Genomic DNA, 14,618 nt, shown 5'->3' with positions numbered 1-14,618 from the left:
GTCATTTAAAGCACTATCAATTGTTAGTTCAAGATCTCACTGCACATTTCATAGCATTCAACATCTCGTCAATTCCAAGAATTCAAAATGCGATCGCAGACCTGTTAGCTAATGTAGCCTCTAGACTGATTCCTTCCGAAGATTTTAGCCCTGATAGGTTTTCAATAGAATTAATCTTTAGACCGTCCATCCCTGACAACATCACCAACTGGAGAGTATTCAACCAGGATCCAGACATCGTAAGTTTCCTCACCTCTGAAGGATCCTACTCAAATCAGATAATCGATGAAGGCCATCATGATCACCAAATACAACAAAGTAGCACTAACAATGCTATACCCAAATCGGTGGTCAAGTTAGAAGACCTATATGATTTGAAAAGTCGGTTCAAAAGGTCAGATAATGCCAAACTCCACAGTTCAACTCTGAACTATGAATCGGTGAACCTAGGGACCGATCAGAAGCCACAAAACGTTAACCTAGGCCACGGCGTAGCCCCTGAAGAGAAATCAGCATATATCCATCTTCTGAGACAGTACAAAAACGGTTTTGCCTGGAATTACGATGAGCTGAAGACTTACAACACTTCTATCATTCAACACACTATCCCTATGATTGACAATGAAAAACCTGTCCAGCAGAAGCGCTCAGAAAAATACACCCTAACTTAGAAAATCAGATAAAAACTGAGCTTAATAAGTTGTTGAGAGCCAAAATAATTTTCCCCGTCAGGCATTCCAAATGGGTATCCAATATGGTACCCATTAGGAAGAAAAACAAAGACATTAGAATCTGTATCGATTTCCGAAATCTCAACAAAGCCTGTCAGAAAGATAACTTTTGCCTCCCACCTATGGAACAAATATTACAGGCAGTAGCAGGCTCAGAATTAATGTCTTTCCTAGATGGATTTTCAGGATACAATCAAGTACTGGTGCATCCCGATGATCAGTTAAAGACTACGTTCCGAACCAAATGGGGCACTTATGCATATCGGAAGATGCCATTTGGTCTGATCAATGCCGGAGCTACCTTTCAGAGAGCCATGGACATCGCGTTTAAAGGGTTAGTCAATAAATCAGTAGTGATTTACCTGGATGATATAACAGTGTACTCCAAAAAACGAAGCAACAATCTCAATGATTTGAAGCAAATCTTTCAAAGGTGTTTGAGGTATGGGATTTCGCTCAACCCAAAGAAATCTTTCTTTGCATTAAACGAAGGGAAATTTCTCGGATTCATAGTGTCAAAATCTGGTATTCACATTGAACCTGACAGAATCAAAGAAATTTCCGAGATATCCATGCCCCATAACAAAAAGACCATGCAATCCTTCCTTGGACAGATCAATTTTGTCAAAATAGTTGTCCCGTATTTTTCACGTATTATTTCTCCCTTACAAAATATGATAAAAAATAATTCAAACTTTAAATGGGGTCTAGACGAGCACGAAGCATTCAACTTAATCAAACAAGCTATCATCAACGCTCCATCTCTAGCAACCCCAAATTTTTCAGAACCTTTTATCTTATACACGTTTGCCTCAAAGAAACCTTATGCTGCGATTTTAACTCAAGCGAATCAAGAAAAGGCAGAAGCTCCAATCGCATTCTTTAGCTCGAACTTACAAGGTGCTGAACTTAATTACTCAGACGTAGAGAAACAGGCATATGCCGTTTTCAAAGCGATCAAATATTTCAGACCTTTCTTGCTAAAATCCCATACCAAAGTCATAGTACCGTTCCCAGCGGTAAGAAACCTCCTAATACAGAAGGACGTGGGCGAAAAGAGAGCGAATTGGATCACCGCCTTACAAGAATACGATCTTGAGATCAAGCCAATGCACATTGTGAGAGGTCAAGGCTTCTGCAAGATGTTAGCTGGAGCATCACAAATTCCCGAGAACTCGTCTGAAGAGGTACACACGTATGAGGTAATCCTAAACGATGTAGAATCATTATATGCTGACACCATTTATTTTCTTAAGAACTGGTATGCTCCATTTCACCTGGATCAAACCAAGAAAAGAGACCTGAGGTTGAAAGCTAAACAATACCAGATCATAAATGATGTTCTGTTTAAAAGAAATTACGATTCTGTGCTTCTTAGATGTCTTGAGAAAACTGAAGCCGAAAAGGTTTTGCAGGAACTTCACGATGGACCAGCAGGTGGACACTATGCTGGAGAAGCTACTGCACATAAAATCTTGCGTGCAGGATATTACTGGCCCACGCTGTTCAAAGACTCATACAATTACGTAAGGAAATGCCAAGTCTGCCAGACTGCTGCAGGGAAGCAAAAGAAGTCATCCATGCCATTGCAGCTGGTTAACATTGAGCAACCATTCAGTCAATGGGGCCTGGACATAATAGGTGAGATCGATCCTCACTCTTCTAAACAGCATAGGTATATCCTCACGGCAACTGACTATTTTACCAAATGGGTAGAAGCAGTTCCTCTCAAGACAGCTAATTCTGAAAACATTATTGAATTCATAGATCAGTTTATCATCACTAGGTTTGGATTGCCAACGGCCTTAATGTTTGATAATGCGTCATATTTTTCTGGAAATGCAATGACTGAGTTTGCGCTTAAAAGAGGGTTCAAGCTGAAGTATTCTGTCAACTACTATCCGCAAGGTAACGGGTTGGCCGAATCAACTAACAAGAACCTAATCAGAATTATTAAAAAGACAGTTGACCAAAACCAAAAAAATTGGCACAAAGCGTTGGTAAACGCCTTATGGGCAGATAGAATTACAAAGAAAGCTTCTATCGACACTTCTCCCTTTAATTTAGTTTATGGGAGAGAAGTGGTTCTTCCGACTCACCTAGTCATTCCCTCTTTGTCTTCAGTGCAATATATCGATGAAGTATCTACTTCCTCTTTACGATTAAGACAAATGGAAATAATCAAACTAGAAGAGCAAAGAGAACAAGCTAGGAAAACCCATGCTCATCACCAAGCGCTAATAAAATCTTCTGTTGACTCAAACATAATGACCAGAAAAAACTTTCAGATGGGAGATTTAGTTTTAAAATGGGATAAGGCTCATGAAGAAAAGGGCAAACATACGAAATTCCAGAAGCTGTGGCTTGGTCCTTTTCAGATTGTAGAGGTCATAGGCCCATCAAATTTTGTGTTGAAGGATTTAACAGGCAAGAGAGATTCTCTGCCTGTGAATGGACAAATTCTCAAAATGTATTTTCCATAGAAGAGAATTCTTCTAATTTTTGTAGGATAGATTTAATTTTTAGTTTTTATTTTGTTTTGTTTTTCTCTTTTTATGAATAAAACCGGTTGGAAATGATCATTTAAAAGGATTCATGAAAGAGCACGCCAATTCTCTATCAGATTTTGATTTCGCTTGTACAAATAGCAAAATCTTTGAAAAATCTGAATTTTATTATTGACAAGTAGAGTTAACTTCACCCTGATTACGATATTAGTTTCAACCTCAAAAAACATTGACGAAAGCAAGCTTTGGTAAAGAATTGTTTTGTATCAGCACAATGAAAGGTATCATCAATAATGAAATAAGTATTCTCTGCAAAACTGTTGTTTTCAAAAACTCTATTATTGTCATCCAGAGCTTTCTTAAGGAAAAACAATGACTTCCTCCCTACTAAAGGGAAATTGCAGCATTCAGAGAAACAATCCAAGGAAAACACTATATCTCAAAGAATAAGAGGTCTCATCACGAGCCGGCTTATCATGATCACAGATATTATAGCTTGCTGACTTTGCCAATACTGTCTATCAAAACAGGGCAACGACTTAAGATTGTTGCAATCAAAAGACAAGAGGTCTCATCACGAGTCGGCTTGTTCAGCAAAAGTGTAAATCAAGTGAATGACTGTGTCATAATTTGGCCACCAAACCAAGACATTGTTCTTTATAGAATTAAAAAAGGAAAAGTGTGTCAAAAAGGATTTTTTCTCTGGAATGTTGCGAGTAACCTCAAGCAGGAAAAAGGATCATTGCTGGATAACATGGTAACCCTGTCGAGGCTATGGACGCTTGCGGGCAGCAGAGGCTCTACCTACGACAAATGAGCATAATTTTAAGCCAGTACGCAGAGAAGACCTTATTTTATCTTTAATCAAGACCAAGTAATGTCTGGTGCGAATGTAAGAAAAAGCCTATGGAAGCAAGCAATTGGGATATAAAAAGGTTGAGACAAAGTATCGTTGACAAGGTGAGGGGTAATCTACTCTATCTGTCCATAACAAAATTTAGACATATTAAAATTTTGTTGTTTCGGAAGTGAACAGTCAATAGAAAAGCAGAGATAACTGGTTCTTCACAGTGAATCGCCATTGTTGTGGTCACCAACAACCCCCCTCTTTGTTTGATATTAGTAATAACATCAAGCAAAGGGGGACCATTAACCAAAAATTCAAAAAATATTTTGTTTAAAAAAATCATTTGCATTAACTCCCTAAGAGCTATATCGCGTCGCAAAGGTAGAGAGAAGCGTTTTCCCAAAGCGCATAAATACACTGAAAAATAGCGACGCGAGAACCCATCGCATCGCATGCATTAAAAGTGCTCAAAAAGGGAAAACCTAAGGAATCGCCGACGGCCGATATGCGATGTTGCATGTCGCAACGTCGCATAAGCAGCACAGATTGATAAAGCGAAAACCTTGCGATCTTGCGATCTTGCGATCTGCGATCATTCAAAACTGCGATCTGTGATATTGGCAATTTGCGATAACACTTAATGACGTCGCAGTCCTCGATACTGCGATTCCAATCGCAGAAAGGACTCATCGCAAGAATTCTCCGACATAAACGGTAAACCCAAAATTGAGCGCGCACCTTAAGGGAAATTAATGATCGCATGCTTCAGTATCCAAGAATGATTGTGTCGCGTTTTTCGAAGAGTCAAATCATGATGAGTGTCAGAATTACACATTCATTAGAACTTAATGCTTTCATGTCAATCTTTTCGTCATTTCTCTTCTTCTTTGCGTAAACTGCAAGACATGTAACTGATATAAATCTATATGAAGGAAACATCTAAGGAAAAGAGGAAAGCGCCAATGGGGTAACAGAGAGAAGATGCCTCCGCAAACGGATGCCACATGCAGCAGGACCGCGGATTCCAGAGTATCACCCAACAGGCGCTGATGAAAATAGACTATCTAAGACTCAGAGTCAAAGGCGCACAAAAGCAGTGTGTTTGCAAAAGATCTTGAAGCTCAGACTAGGTAAAGCAAAAAGAGAAATGCAATAGAAGGAGGACGCTCCAGAAAAGCCTGGAACAAAGAACGGAAGCAATTCTCGATACAGGGGATTGTCCATACAATGCGACTCCTATCTCATTGAGTCATTCGCACGACCGGAAACCGAAATAGCAACAACAAAATCAGTTCGAAAGGAACCTGGGTTGTACTAAGTATACGCACAGCGAATACACCCAACTAGAGAAAGGTTTTCGAAAATATCTTCTAGTCTGTCAGAAAGAGGTGCCAGCTCTTGTCATTTCTAATTTTCAAGCTCGAACAAAAGGAAAGGACAACTAGCCGACTCTTTCACGGCGAACAGCGCATTGCTTACAGCACTAAGGAGCAGATACAGAAATGGTTAGAAATTAGATTTGATTTTTAGAAATAAATTTGCTCTTAGTAAAAGGGCGGTCATTTGAAGTCGTTCCCTAAATTTGTGTAATTAAGATTAATTAGTTATTAGTATTTAACCCTTCTCATGGCATTTGGAGAAGGGTCCGGAAATATGTCAAAAAACTTGTCCTCAGAACATGCACTATTGCACCCTCGGAGGGGGTTTTTGATGAATGGATGGATCGAGATTTATTTATGTTTGCATTTTAATGTCTGTTACTGATGTTGCACTTCTGTACTCTTAGCAGATATTAGAAAAAGTAGAAATAAATCGTTATTGCTTGAAATTTATTAGTGAAATCAGTCATAAATGGTACTTTTATCTCTTCACTAATTTCTGCTTGTATTCCTAAAGTGATATGCAGCTGAGTTCTTTATATGTTAATGTATGAATGTGTGCATTACCATTTGGCACTTCTGTACGGTGGAGTCATTTATTTGTGCTTGACATATGAATAACTAATTATGCGATATGTTGTTCACAACTGTTTTGCCTAACTTCTTATGTAGAATGGTTCATCTTAATTGATTTATATTCTTATGATAGCTGAATGATCTTTATTACCAGCTATTGTTCGAAATCTTTTTAGATCGCATAATGAAAGAATTTTACCCCGGGTTAGCGTAGATTAGATGTATTGTTTTTCATTAGATTACAATAGCATAGAGTTAGTTTAGAAGTTAGAATTAAATTAGCTTAAAATACCCCTAAATCAATACCATCAAACTCTACACACACACACACCCCTCAAATTGGGAAACTGGTCCCATTATCCCCAATTGGACCCGCTACTCCAAACGGGCATGGAGCCACCAACCAGGTTCTCGACTGGGTGGGTATCCCCCTTGTTGTTGACCCGATTTCGGGGCCCTCAACATGACATCAGCTCATTATCCAAGAAGTTGATCTAGGAACACCCCATTCAGTACTTTGAAGCTTGCATGCCTCAATGGCAAGTTTCTCACTTCCGGCGACAGGTTTACATCAATAGCCTTCGACCGAAAGATTTTGCGTGGTGTTCGACGCCAAGTCCTTTATTCACACCACGTGAATTGTACTGCAGTACCTTGAGGGTAATTATCATTATCAGTGATTCCTCTCACGCTTGTTAACAGTTTACATCATTGACTGGTAATCAAGCGATGTCTTTCCATGTTCGACTTCAGAACATTTCTCACATGGATCGACTTGTACTTCGAGTGAAGATCGGACGAGATTGAAGACCCCGGATCTAGTTTCATCCATTCACACTGCGATGTATATTCAGGGAAATAAATACATTAAATGTACAACATTGCAACACAGATAATCATCCTACCAAAAGGATGATGGCTTTATCAGAATCATTAGTCTACACTCAGACGATTGTCTCTCCTATGTACATGAAAATGAATTTATAAAGATGAGCATGGGAATGCCCACCTCAGCTAGATCATGAAAATATTATGAAGATAATGTATTGTATTGTATCTTATTGCAGGTCTCCTCCCAGCATTGAAAGAACTTTGGATCCTCATAATAAAGCATTTCACCCGACACCAAAAGGTTAACGACCTCATACTTTAAGGGGCAACTGTTATAGACATTTTTGTGCCCTACAAATCCAAGCATGAAATGTCCATAAACCAAGGGCTCCTAAGTCCCTAAAAGTGTTTTTCTAACCCATAAAGAAACAAGGTCAACAGATTACAGCTTCTCCCAGAAGTTCTCCATGAAAAACTACTCAAAATTGGTCAAAACAGGATCATTGCAGCTGCTCCACTGGCTAGGTGCGTTGCATCTCACCCAAATGCACTGTGAGGGTGCGTTGCATTTCAAAACTCCCTTCTGTGGGGTGCGGTGGGTGAGAAATGACAAATGGCAGTGTCATTCCGCGAGGTGGAGAGGCAATGGAAGCTTCCAGAATCTTCTCCTGTGACACTTGCCTCACTGAATTCGACCAAGGATGTAAGAGGCCCTCAGTCTCCAAGTGGAAGCAAGAACTGATAGAGAGAAGACACTAATCAAAAGCCCAGAGTTGACTCACACCTCTGCAAATATCTATATATAGATCTCTCATCCCAGAGATCCAGAGGTTGGAGGCTAGAATTTTGCATATTGTAAGGAGTTGCTGTTGGTTACTAGAGACAAACATTAGATTGTTGGGTGATCTATTTTTTGTTGGGGGTGAAGAGGGGCTTCTTTGCTGGGAGGTTGATGTTGGGTCGGAACCACTGGTTGTAACTCCTCCTAGATCTTTTCTTGCTTATCAATAAAAGCTATTTGAGTTCTCCTCCATGCTTTTGTATCATTGATGCTTGTTACATTTGTATGGTTAACTTAAATCTGATCCTAAGTTGTTTATGAATATATATCCATGTATTTGTATAGTGCTATGCTTCTGTGATCTTACAGGTACTTTGTGAAGCTGGGTGTGCTAGTGAGCAGGTAGCTGGAGACTATCAAAGAAGAGAGGGATCGAATCAAAGGATTAGTGCAAGACACAGGTTGGTTCTTTCTATTCCTCTTTATCTATAATTCATAAAGGAAATATAAAAGTAGCTTTTCTCTATTTGTTTCTAAGGTAGCTGTCACACCTTAGTGGGATAGAGTAGTTCTAAATAGACACTTTTCCCTGTAACAAAAAGGTCTCCAAGTGGAAGCAAGAACTGGCAGAGAGAATACACTAATCAAATAACAAGCTGAATCATCCTCCTTATAGATATCTATATATGGATCCCTCATCCCAGAGATCCAGAGGCTGGAATTTTTCATATTGTAAGGAATTGTTGTTGGTTTCTAGAGACAAACATCAGATTGTTGGGTGATCTATGCTTTGTTTGAGGTGAAGAGGGGCTTCTTTGCTGGGAGGTTGATGCTGGGTCGGAACCACTGGTTGTAACTCCTCCTAGATCTTTTCTTGTTCATCAATAAAAGCTATTTGAGTTCTCCTCCATGCTTTTGTATCATTGATGCTTGTTACATTTGTATGGTTAACTTAAATCTGATCCTAAGTTGTTTATGAATATAGATCCATGTCTTTGTATAGTGCTATGCTTTTGTGATCTTACAGGTACTTTGTGAAGCTGGGTGTGCTAGTGAGCAGGTAGCTGGAGACTATCAAAGAAGAGAGGGATCGAATCAAAGGATTAGTGCAAGACATAGGTTGGTTCTTTCTATTCCTCTATATCTATAATTCATAAAGGAAATATAAAAGTAGCTTTTCTCTGTTTGTTTCTAAGGTAGCTGTCACACCTTAGTGGGATAGAGCAGTTCTAAATAGACACTTTTCCCTGTAACAAAAAGGTCTCCAAGTGGAAGCAAGAACTGGCAGAGAGAATACACTAATCAAACAACAAGCTGACTCATCCTCCTTACAGATATCTATATATGGATCCCTCATCCCAGAGATTCAGAGGCTGGAATTTTTCATATTGTAAGGAATTGATGTTGGTTTCTAGAGACAAACATCAGATTGTTGGGTGATCTATGCTTTGTTTGAGGTGAAGAGGGGCTTCTTTGCTGGGAGGTTGATGCTGGGTCGGAACCACTGGTTGTAACTCCTCCTAGATCTTTTCTTGTTCATCAATAAAAGCTATTTGAGTTCTCCTCCATGCTTTTGCATCATTGATGCTTGTTACATTTGTATGGTTAACTTAAATCTGATCCTAAGTTGTTTATGAATATAGATCCATGTCTTTGTATAGTGCTATGCTTTTGTGATCTTACATGTACTTTGTGAAGCTGGGTGTGCTAGTGAGCAGGTAGCTGGAGACTATCAAAGAAGAGAGGGATCGAATCAAAGGATTAGTGCAAGACACAGGTTGGTTCTTTCTATTCCTCTCTATCTATAATTCATTTTGTTACAGGGAAAAGTGTCTATTTAGAACTGCTCTATCCCACTAAGGTGTGAAAGCTACCTTAGAAACAAACAGAGAAAAGCTACTTTTGTATTTCCTTTATGAATTATAGATAGAGATAAATAGAAAGAACCAACCTGTGTCTTGCACTAATCCTTTGGTTCGGTCCCTCTCTTCTTTGATAGTCTCCAGCTACCTGCTCACTAGCACACCCAGCTTCACAAAGTACCTATAAGATCACAGAAGCATAGCACTATACAAAGACATGGATCTATATTCATAAACAACTTAGGATCAGATTTAAGTTAACCATACAAATGTAACAAGCATCAATGATACAAAAGCATGGAGGAGAACTCATATAGCTTTTATTGATAAACAAGAAAAGGTCTAGGAGGAGTTACAACCAATGGTTCTGACCCAGCATCAACCTCCCAGCAAAGAAGCCCCACTTCACCTCAAACAAAGCATAGATCGCCCAACAATCTGATGTTTGTCTCTAGAAACCAACAACAATTCCTTACAATATGAAAAATTCCAGCCTCCATCCTCTGGATCTCTGGGATGAGAGATCTATATATAGATATTTGCAGAGGTGTGAGTTAGCTCTGGGTTTTTGATTAGTGTCTTCTCTCTGTCAGTTCTTGCTTCCACTTGGAGACTGAGGGCCTCTTACTCATCCTTGGTCGAATTCAGTGAGGCAAGTGTCACAGGAGAAGATTCTGGAAGATTCCATTGCCTCTCCACCTCGCGGAATGACACTGCCATTTGTCATTTATCGCCCATCGCACCCCACAGAAGGGAGTTTTGAAATGCAACGCACCCTCACAATGCATTTGGGTGAGATGCAACGCACCTAGCCAGTGGAGCAGCTGCAATGATCCTATTTTGACAAATTTTGAGTAGTTTTTCATGGAGAACTTCTGGGAGAAGCTGTAATCTATTGACCTTGTTCCTTTAAGGGTTAGAACAACACTTTTAGGGACTTAGGAGCCCTTGGTTTATGGACATTTCATGCTTAGAGTTGTAGGGCACAAAAATGTCTATAATAGTTTCCCCCTAAAGTATGAGGCCGTTAACCTTTTGGTGTCGGGTGCAATGCTTTATTATGAGGATCCGAAATTCTTTCAATGCTGGGAGGATACCTGCAATAAGATACAATACAATACATTATCTTCATAATATTTTCATGATCTAGCTGAGGTGGGCATTCCCATGCTTAGATTTATAAATTCATTTTCATGTACATAGGACAGACAACCATCTGAGTGTAGACTGATGATTCTGATAGAGCCATCATCCTTTTGGTAGGATGATTATCTGTGCTGCAATGTTGTACATTTAATGTCTTTATTTCCCTGAATATATATTGCAGCCCAGATGGATGAAACTAGATCCGGGGTCTTCAATCTCGTCCGATCTTCACTCGAAGTACAAGTCGATCCATGTGAGAAATTTTCTGAAGTTGAACATGGAAAGACATCGCTTGATTACCAATCAATGATGTAAACTGTTAACAAGCGCGAGAGGAATCACCGATAATGATAATGACCCTCAAGGTACTGCAGTACAATTCACGTGGTGTGAATAAAGGACTTGGCGTCGAACACCACGCAAAATCTTTCGGTCAAAGGCCATTGATGTAAACCTGTCGCCAGAAGTGAGAAACTTGCCATTGAGGCATGCAAGCTTCAAAGTACTGAATGGGGTGTTCCTAGATCAACTTCTTGGATAATGAGCTGATGTCGACGAGAAGTGATCCGTCATAGGAGGGCCTTAATGAATCCCACATCAATGACACAGAACGGAGCAAATGATTTTGATGGAGGTGAAAACGATCTGGTGATATAAGGTTCAGGGTGGCAGTCATGAAAGAATGGAGTATAATGTATGGTAGTGGGTGAGACACAGGTGACTTCTCTGGATGACTTCTCTTGAACATATCGACGACACTGATGTGATGGATTGGTAGCATTAACCCCAAATGTGGATGGTATGGCGTGACCATGGTGATGCGACCGGGGAATGAAACAACCCAACCCGACTCGGACACGGAGTGGAAGTGTCATGTTCAAGAGCGACTTTGGCATGCACCTCGATTTTTGTTATTATGCTGGGGGCATGCAAACTTATCATGAGCAGTGTTACCACAGGGTTCAAGCTCGTTAAAAAATAAACCCGCCATGAGCAGTGTTACTACAGAGTTCAAGCTCGTTAAAAAATAAACCCGCATCGAGCAATTTTAGCACATAGTTCAAGCTCGTTAAAAAATAAACATAAGACATGAGCAAATGTTTCCCCCTGTGTTCAAGCTCGTTAAAAAATGAACTATTCCCCGGTAAATAACCATCGTGAATGTATTACTTCAGCCGTTAAGGCCTTGGTCGTGTTTGCACTGTCACCTCCACTTTTTCATTGGCCGATCATTCACCTCCATTTGATTGTTTACCCATTTTGAGGAACAACTGCGCAGAGTGATTTCACTAGCCATCCTTGTGACACTTCCGTGATTGGAAAATTCCAAACCTTACCTGGAATCAGCTGCTACCCATTTTATCACTCGTTCCTCAAAAGACGAGTCTCCTTTAAGCTCTTTTCAACTTACTCGTAAAATATGAAAAGATTGCCGATCCATTGGCCTCTCCAGCTGGTTAAAGGGACAGGAAGTGCTATCCTTCCTCTAAATTTTAATCTTTTTGGACCTGAGGGATTATTGCACAAAAATATCGAGCGCTTGTTTTGTTCAGCTCGTTAAAACTATCGAAAATTCATCCCTTCTGTATTGTTTTACACTTTTTCGGACTTAAGGGATTAGATGACGAAAAAGGAATTTTGGAGTTACCTTTACGTTCCTTTTCAGACTCTCTAAAATTGAAAAGGACCGAGTTATCTTTGTCATTAAACTCGTTAAAAATATCTGTCTTGCGCTGATCCTTTGATTCGATCCCTCTCTTCTTTGATAGTCTCCAGCTACCTGCTCACTAGCACGCCTAGCTTCACAAAGTACCTAAAAGATAACAAAAGCATAGAACTATACAAAGACATGGCTCTATATTCATAAAGAACTTAGGATCAGATTTAAGTTAACCATACAAATGTAACAAGCATCAATGATACAAAAGCATGGAGGAGAACTCAAATAGCTTTTATTGATAAACAAGAAAAGATCTAGGAGGAGTTACAACCAGTGGTTCTGACCCAGCATCAACCTCCTAGCAAAGAAGCCCCTCTTCACCTTCAAGAAAGCATAGATCACCCAATAATCTGATGTTTGTCTCTAGAAACCAACAACAATTCCTTACAATATGAAAAATTCCAGCCTCTGGATCTCTCGGATGAGGGATCCATATATAGATATCTTTAAGGAGGATGAGTCAGCTTGTGATTTGATTAGTGTCTTCTCTCTGTCAGTTCTTGCTTCCACTTGGAGACTGAGGGCCTCTTACTCATCCTTGGTCGAATTCACTGAGGCAAGTGTCACAGGAGAAGATTCTGGAAGCTTCCATTGCCTCTCCACCTCGCGGAATGACACTACCATTTTTCATTTCGCATACAGCTGAGTCACCGATAAACAAATAGAGAAAAGCTACTTTTGTATCTCCTTTACGAATTATAGATAGAGAGGAATAGAAAGAACCAACCTGTGTCTTGCGCTAAGCCTTTGATTCAACCCCTCTCTTCTTTGATAGTCTCCAGCTACCTGCTCACTAGCACGCCCAACTTCACAAAGTACTTGAAATATCACAGTAGCGTGGCACTATACAAAGACATGGATCTATATTCATAAGCAACTTAGGATCAGATTTAATTTAAGCATAGAAATGTAACAAACATCAATGATACAAAAGCATGGAGCAGAACTCAAATAGCTTTTATTGATAAACAAGAAAAGATCCAGGAGGAGTTACAACCAGTGGTTCTGACTCAGCATCAACCTCCCAGCAAAGAATCCCCTCTTCGCCTCCAACAAAGCATAGATCACCCAACAATCTGATGTTTGTCTCTAGAAACCAACAACAATTCCTTACAATATGCAAAATTCCAGCCTCCACCCTCTGGATCTCTAGTATGAGAGATCTATATATAGATATTTGCTGAGGTGTGAGTCAGCTCTGGGTTTTTGATTAGTGTCTTCTCTCTGTCAGTTCTTGATTCCACTTGGAGACTGAAGGCCTCTTACTCATCCTTGGTCGAATTCAGTGAGGCAAGTGTCACAGGAGAAGATTCTAGAAGCTTCCATTGCCTCTCCACCTCCCAGAATGACACTGCCATTTGTCATTTCTCGCACATCGCACCCCACAGAAGGGAGTTTTGAAATGTAACACACCATCACAGTGCATTTGGGTGAGATGCAACGCACCTAGCCAGTGGAGCAGCTGCAATGATCCTGTTTTGACCAATTTTGAGTAGTTTTCAATGGAGAACTTCTGGGAGAAGCTGTAATCTGTTGAACTTGTTCCTTTAGGGGTTAGAAAAACACTTTTAGGGACTTAGGAGCCCTTGGTTTATGGACATTTCATGCTTGGAGTTGTAGGGCACAAAAATGTCTATAACAGTTGCCCCCTAAAGTATGAGGCCGTTAACCTTTTGGTGTCGGGTGAAATGCTTTATTATGAGGATCCGAAGTTCTTTCAATGCTGGGAGGAGACGTACAATAAGATAAAATACAATACATTATCTTCATGATATTTTCATGATCTAGATGAGGTGGGCATTCCCATGCTCAGCTTTATAAATTCATTTTCATGTACATAGGAGAGACAACCGTCTGAGTGTAGACTGATGATTCTGATAGAGCCATCGTCCTTTTGGTAGGATGATTATCTGTGCTGCAATGCTGTACACTTAATGTCTTTATTTCCCTCAATATATATCGCAGCCCGGATGGATGAAACTAGATCTGGGGTCTTCAATCTCGTCCGATCTTCACTCGAAGCACAAGTCGATCCATGTGAGAAATGTTCTGAAGTCGAACATGGAAAGACATCGCTTGATTACCAGTCAATGATGTAAACTGTTAACAAGCGTGAGAGGAATCACCGATAATGATAATGACCCTCAAGGTACTGTAGTACAATTCACATGGTGTGAATAAAGGACTTGGCGTCAAACACCATGCAAAATCTTTCGGTCGAAGGCCATTGATGTAAAC

This window comes from Pinus tabuliformis, chromosome J (genome assembly GCF_031772625.1).
Source record: "Pinus tabuliformis cultivar Carrire ecotype Pingquan chromosome J, CPIR1, whole genome shotgun sequence".
NCBI classification, from domain to species: domain Eukaryota; kingdom Viridiplantae; phylum Streptophyta; class Pinopsida; order Pinales; family Pinaceae; genus Pinus; species Pinus tabuliformis.
Note: the sequence above shows the minus strand (reverse complement) of the source record.